The sequence below is a fragment of the Pelodiscus sinensis genome, chromosome 3 (assembly GCF_049634645.1).
Source record: "Pelodiscus sinensis isolate JC-2024 chromosome 3, ASM4963464v1, whole genome shotgun sequence".
NCBI classification, from domain to species: Eukaryota; Metazoa; Chordata; order Testudines; family Trionychidae; genus Pelodiscus; species Pelodiscus sinensis.
In genome coordinates this window covers 40869360-40896676 of record NC_134713.1, presented here as the reverse complement: position 1 = coordinate 40896676, position 27317 = coordinate 40869360, and the positions used below count along the sequence as shown (strand labels likewise).

Below are 27317 nucleotides of genomic sequence, written 5' to 3'. Positions count from 1 at the left end.
ATAGTAAAGATGGAAGGGTAATCCTAACAAGAATGCATAATATGGAAATCTTGGGAAAACAAAGAGATACTTTTGTCAAATACATTCCCACCAATATCAAAATAAAGATAAAATTATTGTATTTGAAATTGCTTGTGTGTAGTTTGTTGTTTTAGACATTTAAAAGGCCAAACAAGAAAATATTCAAATATATGAACACTAGAGTCCTAAAGAGATTCCACTTTAAAAAATCAAGTTTCAGTCTGAATATATTTTATATGAAAATGTGGATACAGGCAACTCTGAGATAAAAGAAAGTCAGTTATTAAGTTTTTGCAGTTTGAATCCTTTGTGTATTTAACAGCACTCTTTGTATAGTTTTACTTTTTTTCCTGTGTAGTCACCAGCATCCACTAAGGGTATATCTACACTGCACAGCTATTTTGGGATACTGGAAGTATCTCGAAATAGCTACCCTACATCTTTACTTATTTTGAAATATTTTTTGAAATAACAGGTGCGCTATTTCAGCATCCCGGTAATTTTTGTTCCACAAGGGTTAAGGGATGTCGCAAAATAGCTCATTATCTCAAAATCTGGCACTTTGTAGATGCACCAAATTTCAAAATAGCTTATTTTGAAATTCAATTGAAATAGGATACGCAATTTGTGTAGCATAAATTATGTATCTTATTTCAAGTTTAGAGTGCTGCGTAGACGGACCAACAATCTCCCTCAATAGAGAAGAGAGATACATTTTTTTAAATAGGAAAAGGTGATAGTAAAACTACAAACTACTTTTAACTTGCTATTTCACAATGACTAGTGTTGAAGTTGTCAGTGTCCCTTTAAATTGATATTCTTACTTCTGAATGGATGTTACTTAGATCTTAAACCTATTTGTATTTAGAAGTTTTATTGCCATGCAGGTATAGGTCACATTCATCTGATGCCTTGATTTATCAGTCACCTTGGATCATTTTACCTTTTATCTGTCTACTAAATCATCTCCATTAACTTATTTTAACTTCCAAACTGAAGAGAATCCAGAGGAGAGCCATGAAAGTGATGGGGCCTGATAACAGGGCTGGGATTATCTCCAAGATTTTTTCCACTGGGCTTATCCAGAACACCTTGTCCAGTTCTGGAACATGACATCCAGTCAGTCCTCTGAGAGCCAAACAACTCAGTTCATTTTCACCAGTTAAATCCCTTTATTTGACATAGGGCAAAGCTATTATGAGTTGATTAGATGTAACAGTAGGGGGTGGATATAGGGGATATCACACATCCAAAGTTACACAGACACTGTCTGCCTTCATATACATTTACATCTTTTATTGCATTACATTACACATTTGGGGATTGGCTGGTCACTTTGCAGGAACCAATCTGTGTGCAACATGCTTTGTCCTTGCTAAATCTATTCCTTACCTCCTGGCTACAATCTTAGGAAATGGTCCTGGCTGTTCTGTCTCTAAAAGACAGCATCTTTTTCAACCTAATGTTCTCTTTATCTTCCTAATTCTATCCTAGAGAAATGTGTCTTCCTTCAGTTAATTACGCATGTCAGGCAAGGCTTCAGCTACAAACAGTCTTTTACTATGTTATGGGTATATCTACACTAGAATTAGAATGGTGTAATTATTCAGGCTTGGGTTCCCTTCTGAGCACTGGGGGTACGTCTACACTTGCTCCCTAGTTTGAACTAGGGATGCAAATGTAGGCAACCGAAATTGCTAATGAAGAGTGGATATAAATATCCTGCGCTTCATTAGCATGATCTCGCCGGCATGTTACTCCGCTCAACAGCTGTTTCGAAAGTGAAAGTGTGCGCCGGGACGCGTTAATTCAAACCAAACTCCTTGGTTCAAACTAACATTACTCCTCATTTTTTTTAAGAGATCATGCTAATGAAGCGTGGGATATTTACATCCGCTCTTCATTAGCAATTTCAATCACCTACATTTGCATCCCTAGTTCGAACTAGGGAACAAGTGTAGATGTACCCCCATGGGAGAAGTAATGAAATATATTTACTGAACTTATCTTACAATACTTTCCCAGTTTTCCAAAACTGTCCACTTAGTCAATGGTCTCTTGTCTCTGAGCGGAATTGTCCAATGATCTGTTACATAAATTCAAATCCTTGATAAATCATGTAGCAGCTGAAGAAACCGTCCAAAAGGAGAAGAAAAATAAGCCCAGAGAAATCATAGTTTAAATAGCTAAGTATTCCACACAGCCACTTCAGCACCACAGATGTTAGCATTACAATATGAAATGATTACACACTTCATATGCTGTGATGTTGATAAGGTAAACTGAAACCAAAACCAAAACAAACAAACAAACAAAAGACCCAAATCAGATTATATACCTTGTTTTAGGGACTCAGTAGGTCCCCTCTAGACTGCCAATCTCATTTCTGTGTGTACACTTAGGCAGAGGAAGCCTTCTCCAACATGAAAACAGAGGAGAGTAGAATTCTTCTTCCATGAAGGAGGTTGTTTATGAGACAAACACTATGTCTTTACCCCTGTGCTCTACTCCACTTCTGAAAGAGCAGTCTGCTTGCTTCTGGATCAAATTCAGAGGGGAGGGATTCCAAAGAGTAGGGGTTTGGTTATGATCAGAGAAGCCCGTTTCTGGCAAAGAAACAAACAAACAAAAAGGAGTTAAACTAACGGAAGGTGTAAGAATGTTTAGCAAAAGACAGAAGGAAGATGGAGTGGAGGAGAAAGTAGGGAAGATGCACAGATCAAGGACTATGATTTTCTCCATTACCAAAACATATAGCCTTTCCAGTGAATCTCAGGTAACTCTGATGCACAGTAGTCTTCTGTCATGCTGTTTGAACTTTGACTTCAAGCCTGAAGTGAATTCCAAAGTCAAGGATGCTGCACTGAGATAACCTTTGCACAAACCCCATGACTTAAAAAAATCTGAAGGGTATTATCTCTGAAGTGTCAGTAAATGTTAAACTGCAGATGCAGACCACACAAACTGTCTCTCCGATATACAAGACCACACCCCAAAGACTATTTTTTACTTACTTTCTCTTGGCAACACTAATTTTTGTGTGTGTCTTACAATGTTTGGGTTTTCTTTTTAAAGACCAGTTTCTGGAATTTTCAGAAATTTTCATTACCTGAAAATGTCAGCTTTTTGCTTTTTGTTTGTTGCAGAGAAAACACTGAAAATACTAAAAACTGAAAAAAAGCTAATGGCTCAAAAACCAGAAAGAGACTGATAAGACTCAAAAACTATTATTTTTTAAAAAATCTTATGATTTTTAAGACCTCGCTCATGCTTTTGAACACTTGGGGATAGTAATACCTCATTCTGCAGCTAAGGTTGCAGAAGCATTAACATTTCATATCTTTGAGGGGCAGCTCTATGTATGCCATGTAAGCATTTACACCTGCTCTACAGCTTTTCATCACCAACCATGTCCCCTGGTGATTTCCTTCTTATGTTTTTGTAGGAGAGGAAGAGATTTTTTCCATCTGATCTCAGAACTTTATACTGGAATTTCTGTCTCTTTTCAAAAGCATACAACATTGTAGCTGCCTTTTTATTTGCTCTTTCTGATGGAACCAGTAGCCAAGCACTGTAGCTATAGCTTCTATTTTTAAAATGTATATGTAGGTCTTTTTTAAAGGGGGTCTTATGCTTTTTTAAGGGGGGGGTCTCTCTCTAAAGTTTCTATTCTCTGCTCAATGACTTCTATATTCTGTCTGTGGATCTCTTTGCTGCATAGCCTCTTACCTATGTACTGTACTCTAATTATATAGCAGCATTCATGTAAAGTATATTTAGACTGCAGCTGGGAGCAGCTTTCCAGTGTAGGAGACAGACGTGTTTGATTGAGCAGAGCTATAGCATCCTAAATATAGCAGTGTAACCAGGGGTTGCTTGGGTGGCAGCTCAAGCTAAGCAGCCAAAACACGGGTCCACTTGGACTCCCTGGGAATGGATGCTGATGGCTCTCCTGAAATGTTGCCTGATCTATCTTTAGCTATACTGCTATTTTCAGTGATATCGGGAGCAGCACTAGCATGTCTGTCTCTCCATGTTCAGAAGCATGCTCCCCAGTGCAATGTAGATGTACCCTTTGAATGGATGTGAAGATTTTTCAGAACTTTCCGGATGTCATCACACAATGTTATGCTAGTTTCCCAGGCAATTAGATCCACGCTCAGAATGTAGCTTGAGGCAGAGGGTGGATACAAAATAGTTCCTGCTCTTTTGTCCTTGGTACCTAGAACATTTTGGGGATGAAGTGACACAAAAACAATGCATGCCCTGTCTGTTCATCTGTTTGACAGGCATTTGGCTTAGATAACAGATAAATGCTCCTCTCCTGCCTCAAGTGCCGATTGTCAAATTAAATATGAGCCATTATATCAGTTGTCAGCTTAGTCTTTATTCCAGCAAATGACAGGTATGAACAGCTACTGCCATTTTTTTTCACACCCCAAGAGCATGTGATGACATGGGGCTCATATAGAATGAGATGCAATATTCCATTGGGAATAGCATTCAGTGTGCAAAAGCTGTCACAGGCATGAGAAGTCATTACTGATGTGGCTACCTAAGTTGCACAGTGAGATTATGGGTGCTGTGGGAGCTCAGCATGACTGCAATGAAGCCCATTTGAGAATAACGCAGTGCAACATTTTTTTTTTCTGATACTTTACCCATGGTATTTCACTTTGCTTTATAGAATAACTTTTGAATAACACAGAAAATCAAAGTCCTCACCACTTGTAGTCATTATAAAATCCCATAGTACTTTATAAAGAATAAGGTCTTTAGCATCTGTGGCCTGAATAAAATCCATTTGGAATAATTCTATTCTGCCTGGCAAAATTCCTCTTGTACAGGTTGTACCTCTGAAAACAGGCATTGTCTGGGACAGCAACATCCATGGGCTGGCAGGACCGCAGATACTCCTGGACCAGGGATCTTAAGGGCAGGAGGGACAGCTGGGTCTGGGGAAAACAGGATTGCCAGCTCAGCCGGAGGCAGTACAGAACTGCGGCCCCTGCAGCCCGCAACAGCATGGGGCCAGGCTGGATTCCCCAGCAGCTTGTTCCGGAACCCCATGGCAGCTCCTGGGAATGCAGGGCTGAGACCAGAGTCCCATGGCAGTGCAGGGCCAGATTCTCCTGGCAATCACCAGGAGCACAGAACCAGAGCCCTGGAGCACAGAGCTGGGACCAGAGCCCCATAGCAGCCCCGTGAAGATGGGGCCAGTCAGGATCCCCATGGCAACCCACAGTAGCAGAGGGCCAGGGCCAGACTCCCACAGCAGCCCTTGTCAGCACAGGGCAGAAGCCCCACAGCAGGCCCCAGAAGCACAGGGCCATAGCCCCCCACAGCAGCCTCCTGGAGCAGGGGCTGGGAGTGGAGCCCTGCGGCAGCCCCTGGGAGCAAGGGGCCAGCAAACAAGCAGTCCAGTCAGTCTGGGGGGAGTGCCTGCTGGAGCTAGTGGCAGGAGACTTCCCCTGGTCCAGCAAATAATCTTGTTTGGGACTGGTGAGGTTCCAATGGTTCTGGTCCAGGGACGTCCAACCTGTAGTTTCAATTGCACATTACATTCTTTTTTCAACTATTTCTGTAAATTGTACCCAAATGTTCTTTTATACTGTTGAACAATATATATATTCTGGGTCAGACGTGTACATAAGAAAACCCATACTGCGTCAGACCAAAGGTTCATCTAGCCCAGTATCCTGTCTGCCAACAGTGGCCAGTACCAGATGCCCCAGGGAAGGAACACAACAGGTAATCCTCATGTGATCCCTCTCCTATCACCCATTTCCAGACAAACAGAGGCTAGGGACACCATTCCTACCCAGCCTGGCTAATAGCCATTGATGGATGCATTTCATTGGTGGATAAAGTGATATCTATGAAAATCCCAGTCCTGCTGCTTTGGGGAAAATGATGTTTTTGCCACTGATTTCAATTGCAGTAGGATTATAGCAAATGTTTGCATAGTACTTCTGGAGGATAAGAAATGCTTTCTAAATGCAAGGTAAAATGGCAAAGTTTAGATTTTGAAAATAATTCTCATTAAAAATTCAGGATGAAAAGTAAAAATATCACACATTTTCATCACCTCACAAACTGGAAAAAAAAAAAGGAAACTTTGATAATCTCATAATATTTTGTCTAGATGTTGACCTTTTTGCTTTTACTCTTTTTTGTCTAAATTTAGCTAAAATTTAACCAAAAGCTCTTTTGATTGAAATAAACCTCAACCCCAGAAAGACCTCACGTCTTGATCTGAAGACATCAAGAGAAGGAAATCATTGTATTTGCAGAAGAACACTGACAATCTTACATTAGATAGTCAGTGTTCTTGCGCAAATTCAAAGCGGCCAGTGTAGACAGCTGGCAAGTTTTTCCGCAAAAGCGACCGCTTTCGCGGAAAAACTTGTCAGTCTAGACGCAGCCTTTATCATTGTATCTAATTCCTATATAAAAGAAATAAAATTCAATAAATACCAGGCCCACTTCAGCTCTAATAACTGAGGGGTATGTCTACACTACAGCACTAATTCGAACTAACTTAATTCGAATTAGTTAATTCAAACTAAGCTAATTCGAATTACTGCATCTAGACCTAAAAACTAATTCGAATTAGCGTTTTGCTAATTTGAAATAGCATGTCCACATTTAGTGGACCCAAAACCGAAGTTAAGGCTGGCCGGAAGCAGTGACGGCAGGGCATCAGGTTAGGACTTAGAGTGAGGAGCTGCTGCCTCAGGCTAGCCGAGGGCTGTGCTTAAAGAGACCCAACCTCTACCCCGGACAGATAGTTCTCAGGGTTCCCCACTTGCTTGTCTACCTCGATGAAGGACAGCAAAGCAGTCCTGTCTTGAAGTGCCCTGAGTGCCCTCACTCGGCACATCATAGCACTCGGCCATCAGCCTGGCTGCACTTGCCGCAGGCTGCCATCCGGGGAGGTCAATCGGGGGGCTGTCAGGATCCAGGAGGCCCTGCAGGAGAGTTTCCACCCCAAGTTGCCCACAGAGCCACCCAAGTCCTCCCCTTCGGGGGCACATGCCCCATTCCTCCCTCACATCCTTCCACTTACCCCTCCCTAGCCCCCATTCCTGATGTAAAAAATAAAGGACACGTGTGGTCAAAAACAGAAACTCTCTTTATTTAAGAAAACTGGGGGGGGGGGAGAGGATTAACCTTTGGGGAGACTGGGAAAAGGAGGTGGGAGAGGGGAAGAGAGAGGGTGGGAGAAGGGAGGTGGAAAGCTGGGAAGAGGGAGCTGGAAGGGGGAAGCCAGGGGAAGAAGGAGGAGGGAAGTATAAAACTATGTGTACAGATGCGGTCTCCTCACCTCAAAAAAGATATTTTGGCCTTGGAAAGTGTTCAGAAAAGGGCAACTAAAATGATTAGGGGTTTGGAACAGGTCCCATATAAAGAGAGGTTAAAGTGACTGGGACTTTTCAGTTTAGAAAAGAGGAGACTGAGGGGGGATATGATAGAGGTCTCTAAAAGCATGAGTGGTGTGGAGAGGGTGCATAAAGAAAAGTTCTTCATTAGTTCCCATAATAGAAGGACTAGAGGACACCAAATGAAATGAACAGACTACAGGTTTAAAACTAATAAGCAAAAGTTCTTCTTCACACAGCACATAGTCAACCTGTGGAACTCCTTGCCACAGGAGGCTGTGAAGGCTAGAACTATAACAGAGTTTAAAGAGAAGTTAGATAAAGTCATGGAGGTTGGGTCCATGGAGTGCTATTAGCCAGGGGGTAGGAATGGTGTCCCTGGCCTCTGTTTGTGGAAGGCTGGAGATGGATGGCATGAGACAAATCACTTGGTCATTGTCTTCGGTCCATCCCCTCCAGGGTACCTGGTGCTGGCCAATGTCAGCAGACAGGCTACTGGGCTAGATGGATCTTTGGTGTGACCCAGTATGGCCGTTCTTATTTCTTATGTTCTAAGCTCAGGGCTCAGGGTTGGGGGTCTCACTGGACCAACTTGATTTTCATGCAAACCTGCTCCTGGGTTCGCATGCGGCCTTCGGTGGCCAGGCTGGCAGCTATCTTACCCTAGACGACCGCATTCCTGTGCCTAATGTGGAGGTCGTGGACGTTGGAGGCCTCCCCCCAAACCTCGATAAGGTCCACGATCTCCACACTAGACCAGGCGGGCGCCCGCCTCTTGCAGCCCCGGGCAGGCTCCTGGGAGCTGCCAGCCTGGTCCTGGGAAGAGGCAGAGGGCTGGGTGGCAGCGGGTGGCTGGCTCATGCCGTGCCAGGTGCAGGGTCTGCTGGCTGGGTGTTGGCAGGCTTGCAACTGGCACAAGCACTGTAGCCAGATCGTGCCTCTTTAAGGGCTCCAGGGCCGGGAGGGGGGCAGAAGAGTTTCCCTGGTTTGGCCCAGAGTGGCCACCAGGGTAACCTGGGAAGGGCTAGCCTCCAACTAGTTCGAATTAAGTGGCTACACAGCCCTTAATTCGAACTACTTAATTCGAACTAGGCATTAGTCCTCGTAGAATGAGGTTTACCTAGTTTGAATTAAGCGCTCCACTAGTTCGAATTAAATTCGAACTAGCGGTTTGCATGTGTAGCCCCTATTAAAGTTAATTCGAACTAACGGCTGTTAGTTCGAATTAACTTTCTAGTGTAGACATACCCTAACATATTCTGAAATCTTCTGGAAAGTCACTAAAGGAACACTGGTTAGGTTGAATGTATAGTCGTACCTTGTTAATAATCCTGTGGTAAGGAAGACCCCCGTCAGGACTCCTGGTTTCTATCTAAGCTCTGGGAGTGGAGTGGTGTCTAAGTTTACAGCAAGGACAGATATGTCCGGGTTGTATATAAAAACATAAGAAATGCCATATTGAATAAAAGCAGCGATCCATCATCGTTGTAGCCTGTCTTCCAACAATGACCAATGTCCGGTGCTTCAGATCTAATGAACAGAACAGGTAATTGTCAAATGATCCATCCTCCATTGCTCCTTTGTTTCTGACTGAATTATCAAAATTTTGTATAATCTACAAATTTTGCCACCTCGCTCTTTACCTCTTTTTCTAGATCATTTTGAGCATATTAAACCACATTGGTTTCAGTACAGACTGCTGGGGGATGCCACAATTTCTCCTCTCCATTCTGAAAACTGATTATCTATTCCTATCTTCGTTTCCTATTCGTATCTTCTTTTAACTGGAGTGACTGGCAATGCTTTTAGGATCCTCTAACAATCCTTAATTTAATTTAATGACAAGCATTTTGCTATCTTAATCATTCTGCCTCTGTTTATAAAGAAACTCACTGCCCCAAGGGCGGAAGTTGAGAACAGCACAGAATTTATGTTCCATACACTGTGTTGCAAGTCAAAGTTCCATCTAAGGCAGGAGTGTGAGCTGATCTCTGGTACAAAATTCGAGGGGGGTAGGTGCCCCCTTCTCTAAATGGCACCGTTGCCATCATAGACAATCCTATTGTAACATCCTCTCCATAAACATAACAAGCTTAGTCTTCAATCTGTTTGTGTGTGTGTGTGGTGGTGGTGGGGGGGGGGGGGTTCCAAACACACACTGCTCTTTTGGAAGGCTGTTCCAGAACTTCACTCCTCTGATGATTAGAAATTTTGAGACTAAATTAGTTGCTGTCCAATTTATAGTCATTTTTTGGGGGGGGGGGGGTATATACTGGAGTTTAACTTAAATATCTCCTTACCCTCCCTGGTATTTATCCCTCTGATGTATTTATAGAAAGCAATCATATTCCCCTCAGCCTTCTGTTAGTTGTGCTAACCAAGCAAAGATCTTTGACTCTCTTTTAATGAGGTAGATTTTCCATTTCTTGGATCATCTTAATAGCCCTTTCCTGCACCTGTTGAATGCACCTTTCTGAAACATGGGGTTCCAGAAATGCAGAAAGTATTTCAGATGAGGTCTCACCAGCTAAGTTCCTTCTAAGCTGCATATCTGCGTGACCACGTGGCTGTTTTCCAAGGCTTGCTCAGAGGGTCAAAACTCCCATGCAGACAGGGAGCTCAGTTGACTGGCAGGAGGGCGAGGTATCTGTAAGCAGCAGCAGCCAAACAGCTGAACTGAAGAGCTCTCAGAGCAGATAAGCAGACAATATAAGCAGGAAAATGCAGGACAATGTAGCACTTTAAAGACTAACAAGATGGTTTATTAGATGATGAGCTTTCGTGGGCCAGACCCACTTCCTCAGATCAAAATCTAAGCAGGGAATAAGAGGCTGGGGGAGCGAGTGAGTAAGTAATTAATTGGCTTGGGCACGGGAATCAGAGGGAGGGGAGGGGAGGGGAGGAGAGGAGAGTTTGGAGAGTCCAGTCTGCCTGAGGAGAGAGAGCTAGAGAGGCAAAAACCCAGCAGTCTCTTTAACCCTCCTGGGATGGGAAGGGGGAGTTAAGGGGCTGACTGCATGGGGTAGGTCAGGGAAAGAGGGGGTGGGTGGGTGCTGGCATCTGTCCAGTGAAGTGGAGGCAGAAGGCAGTCTGGGGTTTCCTGACTCACTTGCTGCAGTACTCTGTCTGGTTGGGTTGGAGGGAGAGGGAAGTAGGCTGCATGGGTGGTTTGTGTGCCAGGAGGACATTTGCATGATTACATTTCAAACAAAGTTTACATTGGTGTTAATGGCTTAAGATAAGAAAGATTCTTTTAACAGATATTTTTGGGTGTTGCAGATATCTAAAACTCTGATATTAATGATTTTTTTAAGATCCTGTGTTATGAATGCAAGGTAAATTGTACCGTATTAAGGTTAAATCTTTGCTACGTGGTAGAGTGCTGGCTCTTATGAGTCAGAAGTAGGAAGGACAAGATGTGATGCTAGTTTTGTAGGCTGAAACCTTATTTGCAAGTCTACAAACCCTGAAGCCATGTGTTAATTTGTTCTGGGGCTTCTACTCTTTCTTGAGTGGAAGAAGGATAATTCCATACCTTTGTTCAGCATCTTTGTAGTCACTCAGGGTACCTCACCATAACTAGACACAGATGTCTTGCTTTAATATATTTTCTTCCACACATATGGACTGCTTAAAATATATATATTAAGCAGCCCATATGCATGGAAGAAAATATATCAAAACAAGACACCTGGGTCTAGTTGCGGTGAGGTATCCGCACATATGGATTGCTTAAAATATATATATTTTTTCTTCCACACATATGAACTACTTAAAATAGTTCTGTCTTAAATGACATCATTAAATTGGATATCTTTCAAAAATATATGCTCCATCTCAACCAGAAGTTAATGGCCTCTTGCTCATGCACAAATTGGTGGGTGAAATTCAATGGCCTGTGTTATACAGAAGGTTATAATAACTAATAAAAATATTCCTTTCTTCCCTTAAAAATATACAAAGCTATGACAATTTAGGACCAGACTGTGACAAATTCATGTGTGGCCATTCATAAGTATAAAGCCAATCCTATGAGCCCTGGTCTACACTAGGAAGTAATTTCAAAATAACTCCCCTTATTTTTAAATAACAAGTGAAGTGTACACACTACCAAGCCCGCTATTTCTTAATAATGGATGGGTTATTTCAAAATCTGTACTGCTGTCCTCAGGGAATAATGCTTATTTCAAAATTGATATTTAAAAATAGTATTAGCGTCAGTGATCTGGTGCTTTTAATTCAAAGTAATTGGCCTCCAGAGGCATCTCACAGCTGCACTTGTGGTCAGTCTGGCCACACCTGCCAATTCCACTGCTCCCCATCCTCCTGCGGAGCTTAAAGCAGCAGGTTGCAGGCAAAGGGTTTGTGGCATGTGGAAAGCTTTGACAGCCTATATCATAAATCCTCAGCAGATGGAGCCATGGAAGACCCTAGAACTCCCCCTGAGCCCCCCATGGCTCCCAGCACTCCCACACCACCCTGGGCTGCTACTGGCAGGTAGGCAGAAGAGCACTGTTCTAGACTTGTGCAGAGATCCTGGACCTCACTGAGGTCTGGGATGAGGAGACCAACCTCGAGGATCTCTGCACCAGGAAGTGCAACTCCAACATTTATGGCCAGATGTCCACCGGCCTGGCTGACAAAGGCCATACCCGGACCCTTGACCAGGTCTGGATAAAAATCAAGGAGGACTGGAAGGCCTAAAATAAGGCTAGGAGCAGAGTGGATGCTGTGGGGTGGTGCCTCACATGTGCCACTACTATGAGCAGCTCGATGCCATCCTGGGAGGGGCCAGTCACCCTCCCTACCCTGGTCATAGTTGAGTCTGGCCAGGACATGCCTGGCATCAGCCTCCATGAAGGCAGGGTTGTGGAGGATGAGGAGGAGGAGGCCAGCCAGGTGACCTTGCCTACAAGCCAGGACCTGCTCCTCACCCTGGAGCCAGTCCCTCCTCCCAGGATGTCTCCTAGACATTGGACAAACCTGGGGAAGGCACTTCAAGTGAGTTCTACAACTTTCCCTATATGCACGCAGGGGTAGGTGATGGGCTGTGAGTGACTATGCACTTGTCGCTTGGCCTACTTGGCCTGGGGGGGGGGGGGAGGGGCGGGACTGCATAACAGCCTACACATGTAAGTGCACATGCAGTGCTAGTCTGGAGCATTCAGCTCCATGACACACTCACACAGGAACCCCTTGCTCCTTCTCTCAAGGTTCCTGGAGAGGCCTGACTTACTCTGGCCTCTATGGTGGACACCTTTCCACCACAAGCCACCACTGTGGAGTCTGGGGTCATCGAAACACACAGCAGTGCTGTACACAGTATAGGCTCATGCCTGCACTCAGGCAGCATCTGCTCCTGGTCAAGCATGGCAATGTGGAGGACACAGATCCCCTGCATAGATACCTGCCAGGCGGGAGGAAGAGGAAGGGATCCCAGTAGCACTCTCTCTGGCAAGTGGCCTCTGCCTCTCACACACACCTCCTCTCATCTAGTGGGCTGGGACAGAAGTTCTCTCTCTGAGTGACACCAGTGCTGGACTCAGTGTGTGTGGGTCACAGAAGAAAGCTGAGCGGCCCTGTTCCCCATGCTGCCCGCAGGTTCCTGGCCTGGCTGGCACTTTCCTATGCCTGTTTGTCCCCGGCCTATGGGTGTAGTAATACTCTGCTGGGATATCCATGCCTCTTAAAGAAAGTACCTGCTGTCTGGCCAACATATGGCCTTGCTCAAAGCACATCCCCATTGTCTGAACTGAGACCTTCAGTGTTGGCTCAGAGATCAGGGCTGGGAATCATACACAGTGTCTTCAGGGATGACTGCCCTTGTAACTTTTCTTCACAGCTGGGCCAGCTGTGATCGTGGCATATCCACCGCCTCCCATGACATTTTCCTGACTGTGCAGGATTTGCTGGAGGAAATGCACTGGGAAGACCTGATGCATGAGCAGATGGCCTACCTGCAGTTCCTCATCTGTATTGCAGTAGTCCGTAGTACCAAACCAAGAACTGGGGCTCTATTTTGCTAAGTACTTTACACACACCTTGGCTGTGTCTACATTGGCATCCCTTTCCGGAAAAAGGATGCTAATGAGACACTTCAGAATTGCAAATCCACGGGGGATTTAATTATCCCCTGCGGCATTTGCATTTACATGGCTGCTGCTTTTTTCCGGCTCGGGGTTTTTGCCGGAGAAAAGCGCCAGTGTAGATGTGATTCTCCGGAAAATAAGCCCTTTTCTGGAGGATCCCTTATTCCTACTTGAAAGTCTACACTGGTGCTTTTCTCCGGCAAAAACCCCGAGCCGGAAAAAAGCAGCAGCCATGTAAATGCAAATGCCGCGGGGGATATTTAAATCCCCCGCAGATTTGCAATTCCGAAGTGTCTCATTAGTATCTCTTTTCTGGAAAGGGATGCCAATGTAGACACAGCCATAATGAAAACCTCCCTGTACCAAAGAGGTTTATGATTTAAGTATAAATCAAGAGACACCAGGCATAGACAATATACACTTCCCCTTTTCCTTCACTTCAGTTGATTTTATACTTTCATATTTTCGCACAAGTATGTGTCAAATCCATTTGGTTTCACTTGGCTTTTTCGAGAGACTCATGGGAGTCTCTAGTTTCCCCATTTATCACCTCCAATACCATTAACTCACAAACATCCCACTCTCCCTACTTCTAATATCATCAATTCACAGACACTTACCTTCCTTCCTCCCCCCCCCTGCATCCCCCTCCTGTTCTGCAATGTGATGTGTCCTTTTCATATTTGTTCATTTTTTTTAAATTGTATCCTTTGGTATATATGGTTGTGACTACTTTCTTCCACTTTTTGATCTGAGGAAGTGGGTCTGGCCCACGAAAGCTCATCATCTAATAAACCATCTTGTTAGTCTTTAAAGTGCTACATTGTCCTGCATTTTGCTTCAGCTCTTTGTCATTGTTCTTAATAGTAAGTACTGTTGCATAGATGCCTTCGCACGAGCTATTACTTGATTTTACACATGGATTTTCTGGAAATACACTAAACTGTAAGGTCCTGCCAACCCATGACTTACTTAGAGGCTACGTCTACACTGGCCCCTTTTCCGGAAGGGGCATGTAAATTTCACTAGTCGTCGTAGGGAAATCCGCGGGGGATTTAAATATCCCCCGCGGCATTTAAATAAAAATGTCCGCCGCTTTTTTCCAGCTTTTAAAAAAGCCGGAAAAGAGCGTCTAGACTGGCCCCGATCCTCCGGAAAAAGTGCCCTTTTCCGGAGGGTCTTATTCCTACTTCGAAGTAGGAATAAGACACTCCGGAAAAGGGCACTTTTTCCGGAGGATCGGGGCCAGTCTAGACGCTCTTTTCCGGCTTTTTTAAAAGCCGGAAAAAAGCGGCGGACATTTTTATTTAAATGCCGCGGGGGATATTTAAATCCCCCGCGGATTTCCCTACGACGACTAGTGAAATTTACATGCCCCTTCCGGAAAAGGGGCCAGTGTAGACGTTGCCAGAGAGTGACAAAAAACCCTGCTGACTGCATTGCTGGGGGGAGAGGAGGCAGTTGTCTTTTAAGTCTCTTCATTACTGATGATTTGTAAATTACTCTCTGAAGCTTTGTAATTGTTTCAACTGCATTGCCTTTTAAACTCTGCAACTGGTTGTAATCTTTGTTAAACCTTCCAACTTTGTAACTCTCAGCAACTTGGCTTTATAAATTTAGAAAATTACTGTGAGCTTGGTGATTGTTGAGACTTGCAACTTGTAATCTTTGTAACTCTCAACCACTTTGCTTGTAACTTGCTCTAAACTGCTTTCTCCCCTGAGATATGAATGTTTGTGTGAGAATGGAGACTATTGTGTGTTTAGGATTAGAAACTGCAAGGCTGAACAAGTGGAGCCAGGTGATGAGTCATCCAACCAATTTAAGGACAGTGCTGCTCTGCATATGTCTATGTAAATGTGTGAGTGCCTGAGGGCAGGAAAATGTATGTGAATGAATGAAGGTGTGTGTATGTGTTTGTGTGTGAGAGAGATAGCTGGTTCCTCTTTAGTTTAACCAAATAGTGCATATAGTGGAGTGTTAATTCCTCAAACAATTAACCCATCCTAGTGTAACCCTGGGTGGTCTCCAGTGGGAATTTTTTGAGTAACAAGTACAAACTGTTTTTGGATTCCTTAATTTATCTTTAGTTTGAATTCCGAATATGGAGTCATAAGTGTTGACCAGTGATATACCTGATCTGGGTATATGGTTTGGGATATAATACATAATCTATATTGTCCTGTGCTCACTTGCTCAAGTGATGAAATATCAGGCATCCCGGTCTCCACCTTGAGCTTGAATCCAAGATCTGGGTAGGTTGTATGTAGCCACAAAGGGTACTTGCCTGAGTAAGCACAGGGCACAGTCCAGCTCCCAATGTGTAGATCACATAGCTTTCCCTCCCAGTTTTTGCTAATGCGAAGCTATATATTTGCTTTCTTTTCATGATCCATTTTTGATTATTTTCAGTTAAGTCACCAGAAAATCTGTTCTTTCCAGTGAAAGTGAGACATATCCAATCTTGTCTTTGAGCCACAAACTAATCATTGGTGAGAGTTGGTAAGGAATATAATTTTTACTTCCACAAGGTTACATAACTGTCAAGAAGCATTATATGTCTGAAGAGAGTGGAAAGTGGAGATTCCTTCCTGTGACATGTCCTATACCTGATACTGCTTGAGGTAAGTGTCACTTGCAGATGGATCAATGCTATAACTAATATGGCAAATTCTATATGCCAATGTTATTGACTTTCTATGGTTCAGTGAACTTACTTTTAGAAAATTTCTGCCTTCAAAATATGACATATACCCACCAGAAAGTAATGCAAACATTAACTTTTATAAAATATTATGGAGGTTCACTCCATTTAAGAATGCCTGTCTTTAAACAAGACCCTTTGAATGCCCAAGGCAAAAAAAGCTTGAGGACCAAATTTGGTCTTCAACTACATATATATACATGCGTGCTCTGTGCACACACAGACACACATGTGCTATTTTGAAAGCTGAACATGGGTATCTGTGCCCAGAAGTTGGCTAAATACATTTCAGACTTCTACATATTCCATGAAGCTGGTGACTTTGTTCACCAGACCTGAAATGGCTTTTAATCCCAGGTAATTTGCCATTTGAAATTGTGCTTCAAAATGTATAAAGGAATGCAAAATTTAGGTAAACTTACCATAAATCAAGTTAAACTGATGTCTGAAACATGATGTACTTACATATGGGTAATATTTTATCTTCATTCAACTACTGAGACTCCAGAACTTTGTGAATTTGATGGTGATCAATCTGCTGCTAAAATTAAAACATATTATGTAATTATGAGGGTACTTAAACTATTCAGAGACATATGACAGTAGTAAATTCACAGGAACAAAATGAACATTAGCAGCAATCAGAAAGCTGAGGTACACGGGAAGTGCAGAGATTGAATGGTAGGGTTCAGTAAAAGTTTCATTCTATACCAAGAAAAGTGGTGGTGGAGTGTGTCATATTTAAGAAATATATTTTAGTGTGGCACAGAATGATGTTAAATTGAGGACTGTTAGGAGACAGTGACTCAGAAAGAAATAACTTAAATCATGATTTCCAAACGGCCAAGTTCTGAGCTTTGCAGAACACCTGCCAACATAACTAATACTGAGGACAAAAAGCCTGTGGTGTCAAGTCCCTTGAGAAGATAATAATATATGTGGCCTATTCAATAAGCTCTTAGCCTGAGGTATTTCCACTCTGCAAAGGAAATAAACCTTCCTTTTCTTTTTTTTATGTTGTCCCTCTTTATCTTGATATGTTTGGTTCTATTATTCTCAAAGAGATTATAGATTAGTTTTAATAGGTTTTCCTTCATTACATCCAATCCACTTCTCTGTGGAAGCCTTTGAAGGGAGTTTGCATATGAGGAGAGATTAAAGAGAGGAAGAGTAATGAATATGGAAAGGATAAGCGCGAGAGAAGATAGTACAGTTAGTGCGAATAATAGTTCATGGTATAAAGCAGGACATTTCAGCACTCTTGATTATCCTTTATCATAACACAAGAACAAGAAGACTCTTGATGAAATTAAAAGTTTATTCAATTAAAAGAGATATGAAAGGAAGAAATACTTTTTTTACATTATAAATAAATAATGAAATTTACTGACATAGCAAGAAATTATGGTGACTTCTGAGTTGTCAGGAAGTTTCAGGATTTTAGCAGTGGGCTTTGGGAAGAAAAATTAATAGATTTGGACCCAGGATATTATATTTTAGTCTAATGTACTTACAGAATGGCTAATTCTTCAACAGAGATCCTAGATGGCAAAAAGCCAAGTGCAGTTTATATCTTGCTTGCAGGATTCCAAGATGTTTCCAGCTACATAAAGCAGGCCAGTTCCCTCAGTATCTGCTCTCTCTCCTTTGTGCCCTCACTCCTGGAATCCCCCCTGTTTAGGTAGCATGCTAAGGACAGGCGTGGTTATGGCCAGAATTGCTATTACTCCAACAACTATAAGGAGGCTATTGTAGCAGATTTACGTAAGAGAAGTCTTGAAGTCACTCTAATTTACAACAAAGACATAACAGGTTCATAGATCTTTGGCTGCCCCTGTGGATTCATGTTATGGGTATTGTACACTTCAAGCCCTCCACCAGAACCAAAGATCAAACCCACTTATTCTTCCTATTTCTTTATTAAAAAAATACTACTGTTAATTACCAAAGGTTTCCAAATGTAAGATGGGTCTTCAACATCACTTGGTCCTCTCTTGTTCTGCATATTGATCTTGTTTTGGGCTTGTCTATAAGGGGACATTGACAGAGGCACATCTATACTGGAGGGCAAAAGTCAGATTAAGATATGCAACTTCAGCTATGTCAATTGCATAGCGTAAGTCCAAATAGCTTATTTCAGCTTTTGGCGCTATCTACACAGCAGGACATCGAAGGAAGAACACTCTTACTTTGACTTCCCTTACTTCCCATGAAATGAGGGCTACAGGAAATGGAATAAGTCCTCCATCTCGACATTATTTCTAAATATCGGCTTACCATGTATACACATTGGCTACGTCTAGACTGGCATGATTTTCCGCAAATGCTTTTAACGGAAAAGTTTTCCGTTAAAAGCATTTGCGGAAAAGAGCGTCTAGATTGGCACTGATGCTTTTCCACAAAAGCACTTTTTGCGGAAAAATGTCCATGCCAATCTAAATGTGGTTTTGCACAAGAAAGCCCCGATCGCCATTTTCACGATTGGGGCTTTTTTACGCAAAATAATACCGAGTTGTCTACACTGGCCCTCTTGCGCAAAAGTATTTGCACAAGAGGGCTTTTGCCCGAACGGGAGCAGCATAGCATTTCCGCAAGAAGCACTGATTTCAGAAAATAGGAAGTCAGTGTTCTTGCGGAAATTCAAGCGGCCAGTGTAGACAGCTGTCAAGTTTTTGCTTTTTTTTTTTTTTTTTTTGAAAAAAGCGGCAGCCATGTTTATACAAATGAAGCGGGGGGATATTTAAATCCCCTGCTTCATTTGCAATTCCGACTTGTCTCATCTGCATCCCTTTTCCGGAAAAGGAGTGCAGTGTAGACACAGCCTAGCAGTATACGTACCACTATTGCTATGCTGGTCAGTTTCCCCATGGATAAATTTGGCCCAAAGGCTTAAGGATCAGCTGTTAACAGTTGATCAAATATGATGGCACTTTGTTACCATACAACTGCTCGATATTCAGCTCAGTGTGTATTTGGGGCAACCTGCAGGGCCTTTTCTGTGCAATTCTTCTTACTCTTGAACATAGCACAAAAAAATCATGTATAGCTTTTGTTACAATATTATTGCAGCAAATACAGGAGGAAGCTTTAAAAAGGATTGGACATTAGTATGACTAAGATTATCATCTGCCTTTACACTAGCTGACACTGATTATTACAATATCAGTTCTTATGTTTTAGTGTTCATAGTTAAGAAACACATACGATTTGTTATACGTCCCCACACTGGACAACAAGAGGTCAATCCACTTTCTGGGCAGAGGAAGCAATGCCCCCTCACCTATGCTGGGTATGCTCCAACAGTTGCTGCAGTATAAAAGGGCACAGTGCAGCTCATTCTAGACTGATTGCTGGAAAGGCAGGATGCATCTCACAGGCTATATTCTGGGAGCAGCTGGAACCTCGCTCAGATCGCAGAAGCCAGGGATGACAAGATCCAGGAAGATTCTGGATTTCTGCTGACATGGGTGCCAACTCCATGGGTGCTCTGGGGAAAAATTAGTGGCTGCAAAGCACCCACCAGCAGCCAAACTCCCCCTACCCCTGCTCTCTCCCTCATGCCTCTCGCCTGCTGCTGACCCCGCTAACCAAATCCTCCAAACTTTTTGGCTACGTCTACACTGGCCACAATTTCCGGAAAAGGGATGCAAATCAGGTAAGTCAGGATAGGGAAATCTGCAGGGGATTTAAATATCCCCCGCGGATTTAAATAAACATGTCCGCCGCTTTTTTTCCAGCTTGGGGAAAAGCCGGAAAAAAAGCGTCTAGACTGGTGCTGAGAGGGGCAGATGAAGTGCAAACACTTGACAGCCTCCTGGCCAAACCTGTCAAGATCACCTGTCAAAGGTTCCAAGATCTATCAGTAGATCCTGATCTACTGGTTGGTGACTGCTGTACAAGAGCTTTTCTTCACTACTATTTTCTTTTTACTTCAAATTAATTGACAAATAAATAACACAAGGTAAAAATTCTTGTGTAGACATACCTTTAGAATTCACCTTCACTAGGGAAAAAGGGTCGTTCCTATCTAGTCTATGTCTATACTACAAGGCTTTTCTGCAAGAGGAAATGCAAATGGAGTGTTCATTTGCATATGTCATGCTCATATTTGGATCTCTTTTGCACAAGAGGTTTTTGTGCAAAAAAGAGCTGCATAGACAGCGCCTTTTTGCACAAAAACCCCCTTTTGCAGAAGAGCCATTCTTCCTGAAAAAAACAAACAAACCCTTTTTCGAAAGATCCTGCACTCCTCAAAAAATGAGGTTAACAGGAGCTTTTGAAAGGTTTTTTTTTTCTGAAAGAACTGCATCTAAACACGGTTTCACTTTCAAAATACTCGTTTTCAAAAGAACGCGCGGCTGCCATTATGCAAATGAAGCACCAGAAATTCAAATTCCAGCTTCATTTGCAATTTTGATCTGTCTAATGTGCATCCCTCTTTCGAAAGAGGGATGTATTCTAGACCTGCCCCTAGTGATTACAAGATAGTTTGTAGTTTTTCAATGTATTAGTGGGTCAAGGTAAAGGCACAACTGACTTGTCCACTCTAGGATTTAACAACACGTTACTTACCACATATTAGTTAACATATGGTAAGCACAACTTTTTTTCTAGTGAAGAACAGGCATTAGACACCACTGCTGGGAGTAAGGGTACTGGAATGAAGCAATCATTTGATTTATTTTGGTATGGTACTACCTACATTAATACACCATTAGTTCCTCTTTTGGGTGTACTTTCCACTTCTGTTGCATGTCACAATTTTAATAAGTGGAACAGCTATACATTTACCCTATACAGGCAGTACCCGGGTTACGTCAGTCCGACTTAAGTCAGACCCCTAGTTACTAATGGGGGGGGCAGCTAGTGCAGGGTGCCTCCCCCACTGTCACCGCCTTTGGCGGCGCGGGGGGTGCTTCCCCCCAGCAGACCAGGGAGACGCAGAGCGGCGGGACCGTGGCGCGTCTCGGCGGTCCCGCCGCCCACATTCTCCGCGGCGAGAAAAGCCGCTCCGCGTCTCCATGGTCTGCTGGGGGGGGGGGGGGGCGCAGCTAGTGAGCCCCCCCCCCCCCCCCCCAGCAGACCAGGCTTTTCTCGCCGATGCCTGGGGTAGAGCAGCTGGGAGGCTGCCGGGTTGGTCCCACAGCACCGAGGTGCGGCGCTACTGGACCAACCCAGCAGGACCCCAGCTGCTCTGCCCCAGGCGTCCCCAAGTCAGCCGCTGCTGAAACTGACCAGCGGCTGACTACAGGAAGCCCGGGGCAGAGCAGCTCTGCCTTGGGCTTCCTGTAGTCAGCCACTGGTCAGTTTCAGCAGCGGCTGACTTGGGAACACCTGGGGCAGAGCAGCTGGGGTGCTGCCGGGTTGGTCCCGCCGCGCCAAGGGTCAGCGCTACCAGACCAACCCAGCAGCACTCCAGCTGCTCTGCCCCAGGTGTGTCCGATTCAGCCGCTGCTGGTCAGTTTCAACAGCGGCTGAATCTGGACGCCAGTTCCGACTTACATACAAATTCAACTTAAGAACAAACCTACGGTCCCTATCTTGAACGTAACCCGGGGACTGCCTGTAGTTTGGTGATGACCACTACTACTACAAGTAGTAATGCTTTTCATTAATCAGATATGGATAAAAGAGTAGTCTGGGACAGTGTTCCCTCTAACCTTTTCCATCTACATGTGAATTTTTTCTACCCATGTGTGGAATAATTTTTTTATGTGAACCAAGGCATGTGTGAATGTGTACCACTATTAGAAACAAATAATTAGCTGTGGGCACTCTGCTAATCAGCTGGGCAGCATTTTAATCTCTCCTGAGAAGCTCCAGAAGTACACAGCTTATAGGAAACACTGGGTGAAAGTTATTGTAGTAAATCATTTTTTGTATTGTTTTTAGCAGCTGACTTTGCCTGTCTCTTGGTCTCCTGTAATATAGAAGCACTATTGTTTATCAGAATATGTCTTTGTGCATTTCCATGATTTTTTCAGAAGTTTGTTTAGTAGATCTCTGTAATTATGATGAGAGGTTGGCAGAATTTCTTTTGCCAAAAAAGGCAGATGCAGTTTGACCAAAACATATAATGAACTCATGTTAATTTTAATAAATTGTTGGACTGAGACAAAATAGATTTTTGGAGGGGAGGAGAAATGCCCCAAACAAATAATCAAACAATTAATTTTTCAAACTAGATTCAAAAGGGTTATAGGCACCATTCACAAAAGGAAGTTAATGGTAGTGGTGGCTTCCTTATGGCCTTGATGCCAGTCATTAAGGTATTCACCTGGGATGTGCAAGACACAGATTCAAATACCTGGCCTGGAGTACAGACTTGAAGTCAGGTCATCTTCACTCCCAGGCCAGTGTGCTCACCACTGGGTTATGGGGTACACTGCTGAGGCTTTATTTTATTAATGTGTCCTATTAAATCTCTCTCATTTTGTTCAGTATGACTTTCTAGCCTAGTAATTAGGGCACTCATCCGGGTTCCAGTTCCTGCTCCAAAAATTGTTTAATTATTTATGCAAAGTAAAATTAGAAACCTATTTGGGAGAGTGCTCTCTGCTTTCTGTAGTGCTTAGTCTCTTCTCTTCCAAATCTGCACTGGCATTTGGAGCTGGCAAGGCAAGGGATAGATAGCCAGCATAAAGCATTTCCTTAAGAGCTGAAGAACTACAGTGTCAATGTATGCATATAGCAATGTAAATTCCTCCTGGGGCAATGGGCTCCAATCACATTATCAGCTCGCTGCCCACTTAGTATGTTGGAAGGAATCCTGCCTAAAGAGAAAGAGAGAGAGAGAGAGAGAGAAGGAGGACACTGATTTGAATCAAGTCCCTGAAACTGTAGACAGGGAAATCTTCTTGGCAGGAAGATTAAGCCACTAGGAGTAAAGAAGAAGAGTCATATCCAAAATACTTGTATCTTTAGTCAGTCTGCTAGAGCCATTTTGCCAGGAGTCCTGGGAGTCTGAAGCTCTTTTAGCATTACCCAATAGTGCACTAGCCTAGGACCTGGGTATTTTTCTGAATAATTGCTAAATATAGTTTTTGGCTCCTGATTGAGATTTCAATTTGTGTAGATACTTACTGGGTCTCATTCCTTATGGAATCTGGATATCTCACAAATAATAATGACTGTATACACACACCTCTCATATACAAAGGGATTACCCCTACTTTACAGATGATTCTGTAAGGCACAGAAAGATCAAGGTTACATGGTGCACAGTAGGGCCAGAAAATGAACCTAGACCTCTTGAGTAGTAGTCCAGTGATTTAACCACAAAAATCAGCCCCTCTTCTAGCATTTTTGGCACAGCCTGTTGTAGGCAATGAGATGAAGGGCTGTGGAATGTTGATTATGGGCATCAAAGGATTAACTTTTCTTTTAATTCGACAAAATAATTTAGCTTTGAGTCTAGCCCTGTAAAAGTTCACTGAAATACTTGAAGTGACATTGCAACACAGCTCCTGGTGTCTGTTTTTACCATAACTTTGAAAATGAATAAAAGGTGATTTTGGGGATTTAGTCCAATTTTTTTAAATAAATCACCTTGGAGCTAAGACTAAAACTGACATTTAAATCCAACAAGATTTCTAAGTTTTTAAATGATTTATTTGGAGAAAAAAAAACCCAGTGAAAATGAGGTTTTACAGTGGAGTATATCTTGTACATTTAACTACGCATTTGCTACTGATTACTTTTAAAAACTGCATATAACATCATTCCTGAAGCTGGATTAGCTAAAATATTCTCTTAACAACCCAATTTTATAGTAGTTTGTGCCCTTCAAAGGATAGAAAATAGATACCGAGTGCCAGCTTGTTAAAAGCACTTTATAAAATACTAGCTCATTAGACAGCTTGATGAGGTATAAAGTCTGACCCCCTCATAGTTTACCATATTTACAGTGCTCTTGTTTCACTGTAAAATCTGATGTTTTTCATTGTCTGATTCTGATTAGATTTTAGAGGGGATCAATGGAGATAATTCTGTTAATAAAAATGCTATTCTGAAAGTGGCAAACATCCCTGTTTCTGTTAATTAGTACCTCAGTTTCCATTAAAACAGAGAATCAAGAGAAGAATGTGTACCTAGATACTTCATAAAGAGTGCAGTGAAGTCATATGACCTGACTTCGGACGACACAATAAAGAATTATATGCAATTTCCTTTTGGTGACTCGGCTTCTTAGGCTGTATATTAGAGTTCATAGACTCACATTCTTCCTAACATACTCACTGAACTTCAAAAAGTATGTCTACACTATAGAGTTTTGTCAGAAAAATGGCCATTTTTCCAACAAAACTTGAGGAACGTCCACACTGCATTTGTGTTCTTCCGCAAGAAAATCAAAAGAACAGAGGGGCTTTTCCGGCATTGGGTCATCCTCATTCTACGAGGCAGAAGCCTTTTTGCAAAAGAGTTCTGTCAGAAGAAGAGGAAAAAGCACAGGGGCCATTTTGTTCATAGTAATCACAGCTTACATGAGAGAGAGTGTCCATTCAGTCTGGATGCTCTCTTTCTAAAAAGCAGATTGCTTTTTTTATGCACTTTTGCACTGTGGACGCTCTCTTTAGGAAGTTTTTCCAGGCGTTCTCTTCCGAAAAAAGCTTCTTCCAAAAGAAGCCTGTAGTTTAGACATAGCCAATGAGGAGAAAGATACTATAGTAAATTGTATTGTTCCTTAATAACCCACAGTGTTCTATGATCAGACTGATCTGAGGAAAAAATGTATCCTATAGATAATATGAGGGTCTCGCTGGAACAAACAACTAAACATCCAGACTTGAAGGATGTCAATCAACGGGAATCTATTCTCATTTTTTCTAGAGTGCATATCATCATAGTCAGTTCTTCATATCTGGCAAAAATTTATTGGAGTCAGGTTGGCATTTTGCCTGAGAAAATCCTGAGTAAAATGTCAATTTTAAAATAATATAGAAAGCCCTCCTTAATTTTTGGTGAATGAACGGAAATGGGAAAGTGATTAAAATGCACTTTGATGTCATGCTGAGCTATAGCTTGTGTCCACCATTGGACTTTTTAAATACGTATTAAAGATGAGTCATAGCAAAGGGAGATACGTGAGTTTAAACATCTGGATAACTGGGGCATGGAATTTAGATCAGGCAATGATGCCCATGATGTGAGAGAAAGCAGGAAAAAAAGGAATATACTTCTTGACATTTTAAATTGTTTAATTTAAGCGGTAGCTGGAGTTGCTGAGTATTAAGTAGATGTTAGAAACTGGTATTTTTACTGTGTAGGGCATTAGTGAGAACATTTCAAAAATATTTTGTCCAGTTTTGACATGAACACTTTACATAAATGTTGACAAATTAAAATGGTTTGGAAAATAGCTATAAGGTTAGGGGGAAAAGTAAATTATAGTGAGAGATTAAAGGAGTTCAGTCTGTTGAGGTTATCTAAAGAGGAGGATACAAGATAACTTGGCCACTGTCTATAAATACCTCTTACATCCAGAGTAGCCTGCCAGCTCCACTGCTTCCCTTCTCCTGTGAAGCTTAAAGCAGCAGGCTTCTGGAAAAGGGCTTGTGGCACATGGAGAGATTTGCGAACTCCATGCCATACAACCTCAGCAGAAGTTGACACTTTCCAACAACAAACTGCCACTAAGGAGTCTGCAGTTATGAAAACACACAGAAGTTTAGCACACCTTACAAGATCATGCCCACACTTAGCATCTGCTCCCGGTCAAGTGAGGCAATGAAGAGGAAACTGATCTCTTGCACTCTCTCCAGCAAGTGGCCTTTGCCGCTCACACACATCTCCCCCGACACCCGCCTTCTCCAGTGGGCAGGGATGGAAGTTCTCTCTCTGTGGGATGCTGCCAGTGATGGACCCAGTCTGTGCAGGACATGGAAGGAAGCTGAGCTGCCCTGTCTCCCCCTACTGCCTGCAAGCCTTTGGCCTGACCTTCCCATGCCTGCTTGTCCCTGGGCCATGGGTGTAGCAATGCTTCCTGGGCTGTCCATGCCCCTGCAGGAAAGTGCCTGCTGTCTAGACAACAGATGGCCTTGCTTGAAGCACATCGCCATAGTCTGAACTGAGACCTTCAGCGTTGGCTCAGAGACTAGGGCTATGCTTCATGCACAGTGTCTCCTGGGAGGACTGCCCGTGTAACTTTTCTTCATAGCTGGGTTAGCTGTGAGTGTGGTGCACCCACCCTCTCCCGTGCCATCTTCCCTACTTCACGGGATATGCAGGAGGAAACATACCTGGGAAGACATAATCAGGGAGCAGATGGCCTGCCTACAGTCCCTGATCTGGGGGCTTGATGAGCACTGGGAGTGGGCCACTGACAGGGAGCAGCAGAAAGTCACCTGGGACCAGGTGGCATGCCAGCATGAAGCCATGTGCTCCTCCCTCACCTCAGTGATGGAGCGCACAGCTTTGTGCATGAAACAGGCCACCAGCCACCTTCCTGCCCCTCCCCGCCTGTGGCTTCACTTCCTAGCCCTCTCTCTCTTCCCTCCTCCCTCCCCCCGGGGCCATGGCGGCCTTAGAACATGGGGCAGTGGGACTCTTGGGAAACCAAAGCCCCCTGAGCTACTTGAGGCAGGCGCCAGTCCCAGCCCCATCCCTGAGTTCCCTTTCCCCCACCACTTCCTTCACCTATTCCAGGTTCTTTTCCCAGTCCTTCCTCTGTTGTATATCCACCCAAATAAACAGTTTTGTTTTTTCACGGAAAGAGGATTTTTATTTGCTCTTCAGGGGAGGGGGAAGGTGGGAAGAAAGGGCAGGGGAAGAGAGGAGTGGGGGAGGAAAGGCACAGACAAGGAATGCAGGGTCCCCTTCTGGAGAGGCATGGGGGAGTCTCACAGTTGGCCTTGGCTGAAACCCTCCCTCAAGGCCTCCCTGATGAGCACATCCCCTTGATGTGCTCACTGAATGGCACTAGTGTCCAGCTGCTCATAGGCCCTGGCTGGCTGTTCAGCTTCTGCCCACTATACTGGCAGTAAAGTCTCACACAGGTTGTAGAACACATAGCAAGTGAGGCCACCATCATGAAAGGGACATTGCACTCGCTGAGGTCCAGATGGATGAGGAAACTCTTGAACCCCCCCTTTAAGTGGGCAAAGGCATAGTCCAATACCATGC

General features: G+C 43.3%; 1 long non-coding RNA gene across 1 annotated transcript in view; it reads left to right on the top strand.

Annotated features, from left to right (window-relative positions):
• Positions 1–10045: 10045 nt before the first annotated feature.
• The window catches only part of LOC102459764 (uncharacterized), a 63615-nt gene continuing 46343 nt past the window's right edge, over positions 10046–27317 (top strand). The window contains exons 1-2 of the long non-coding RNA XR_012902263.1: positions 10046–10246; positions 16024–16116. This is a non-coding gene — a long non-coding RNA (uncharacterized LOC102459764). The remainder of the gene's footprint in view (positions 10247–16023; positions 16117–27317) is intronic.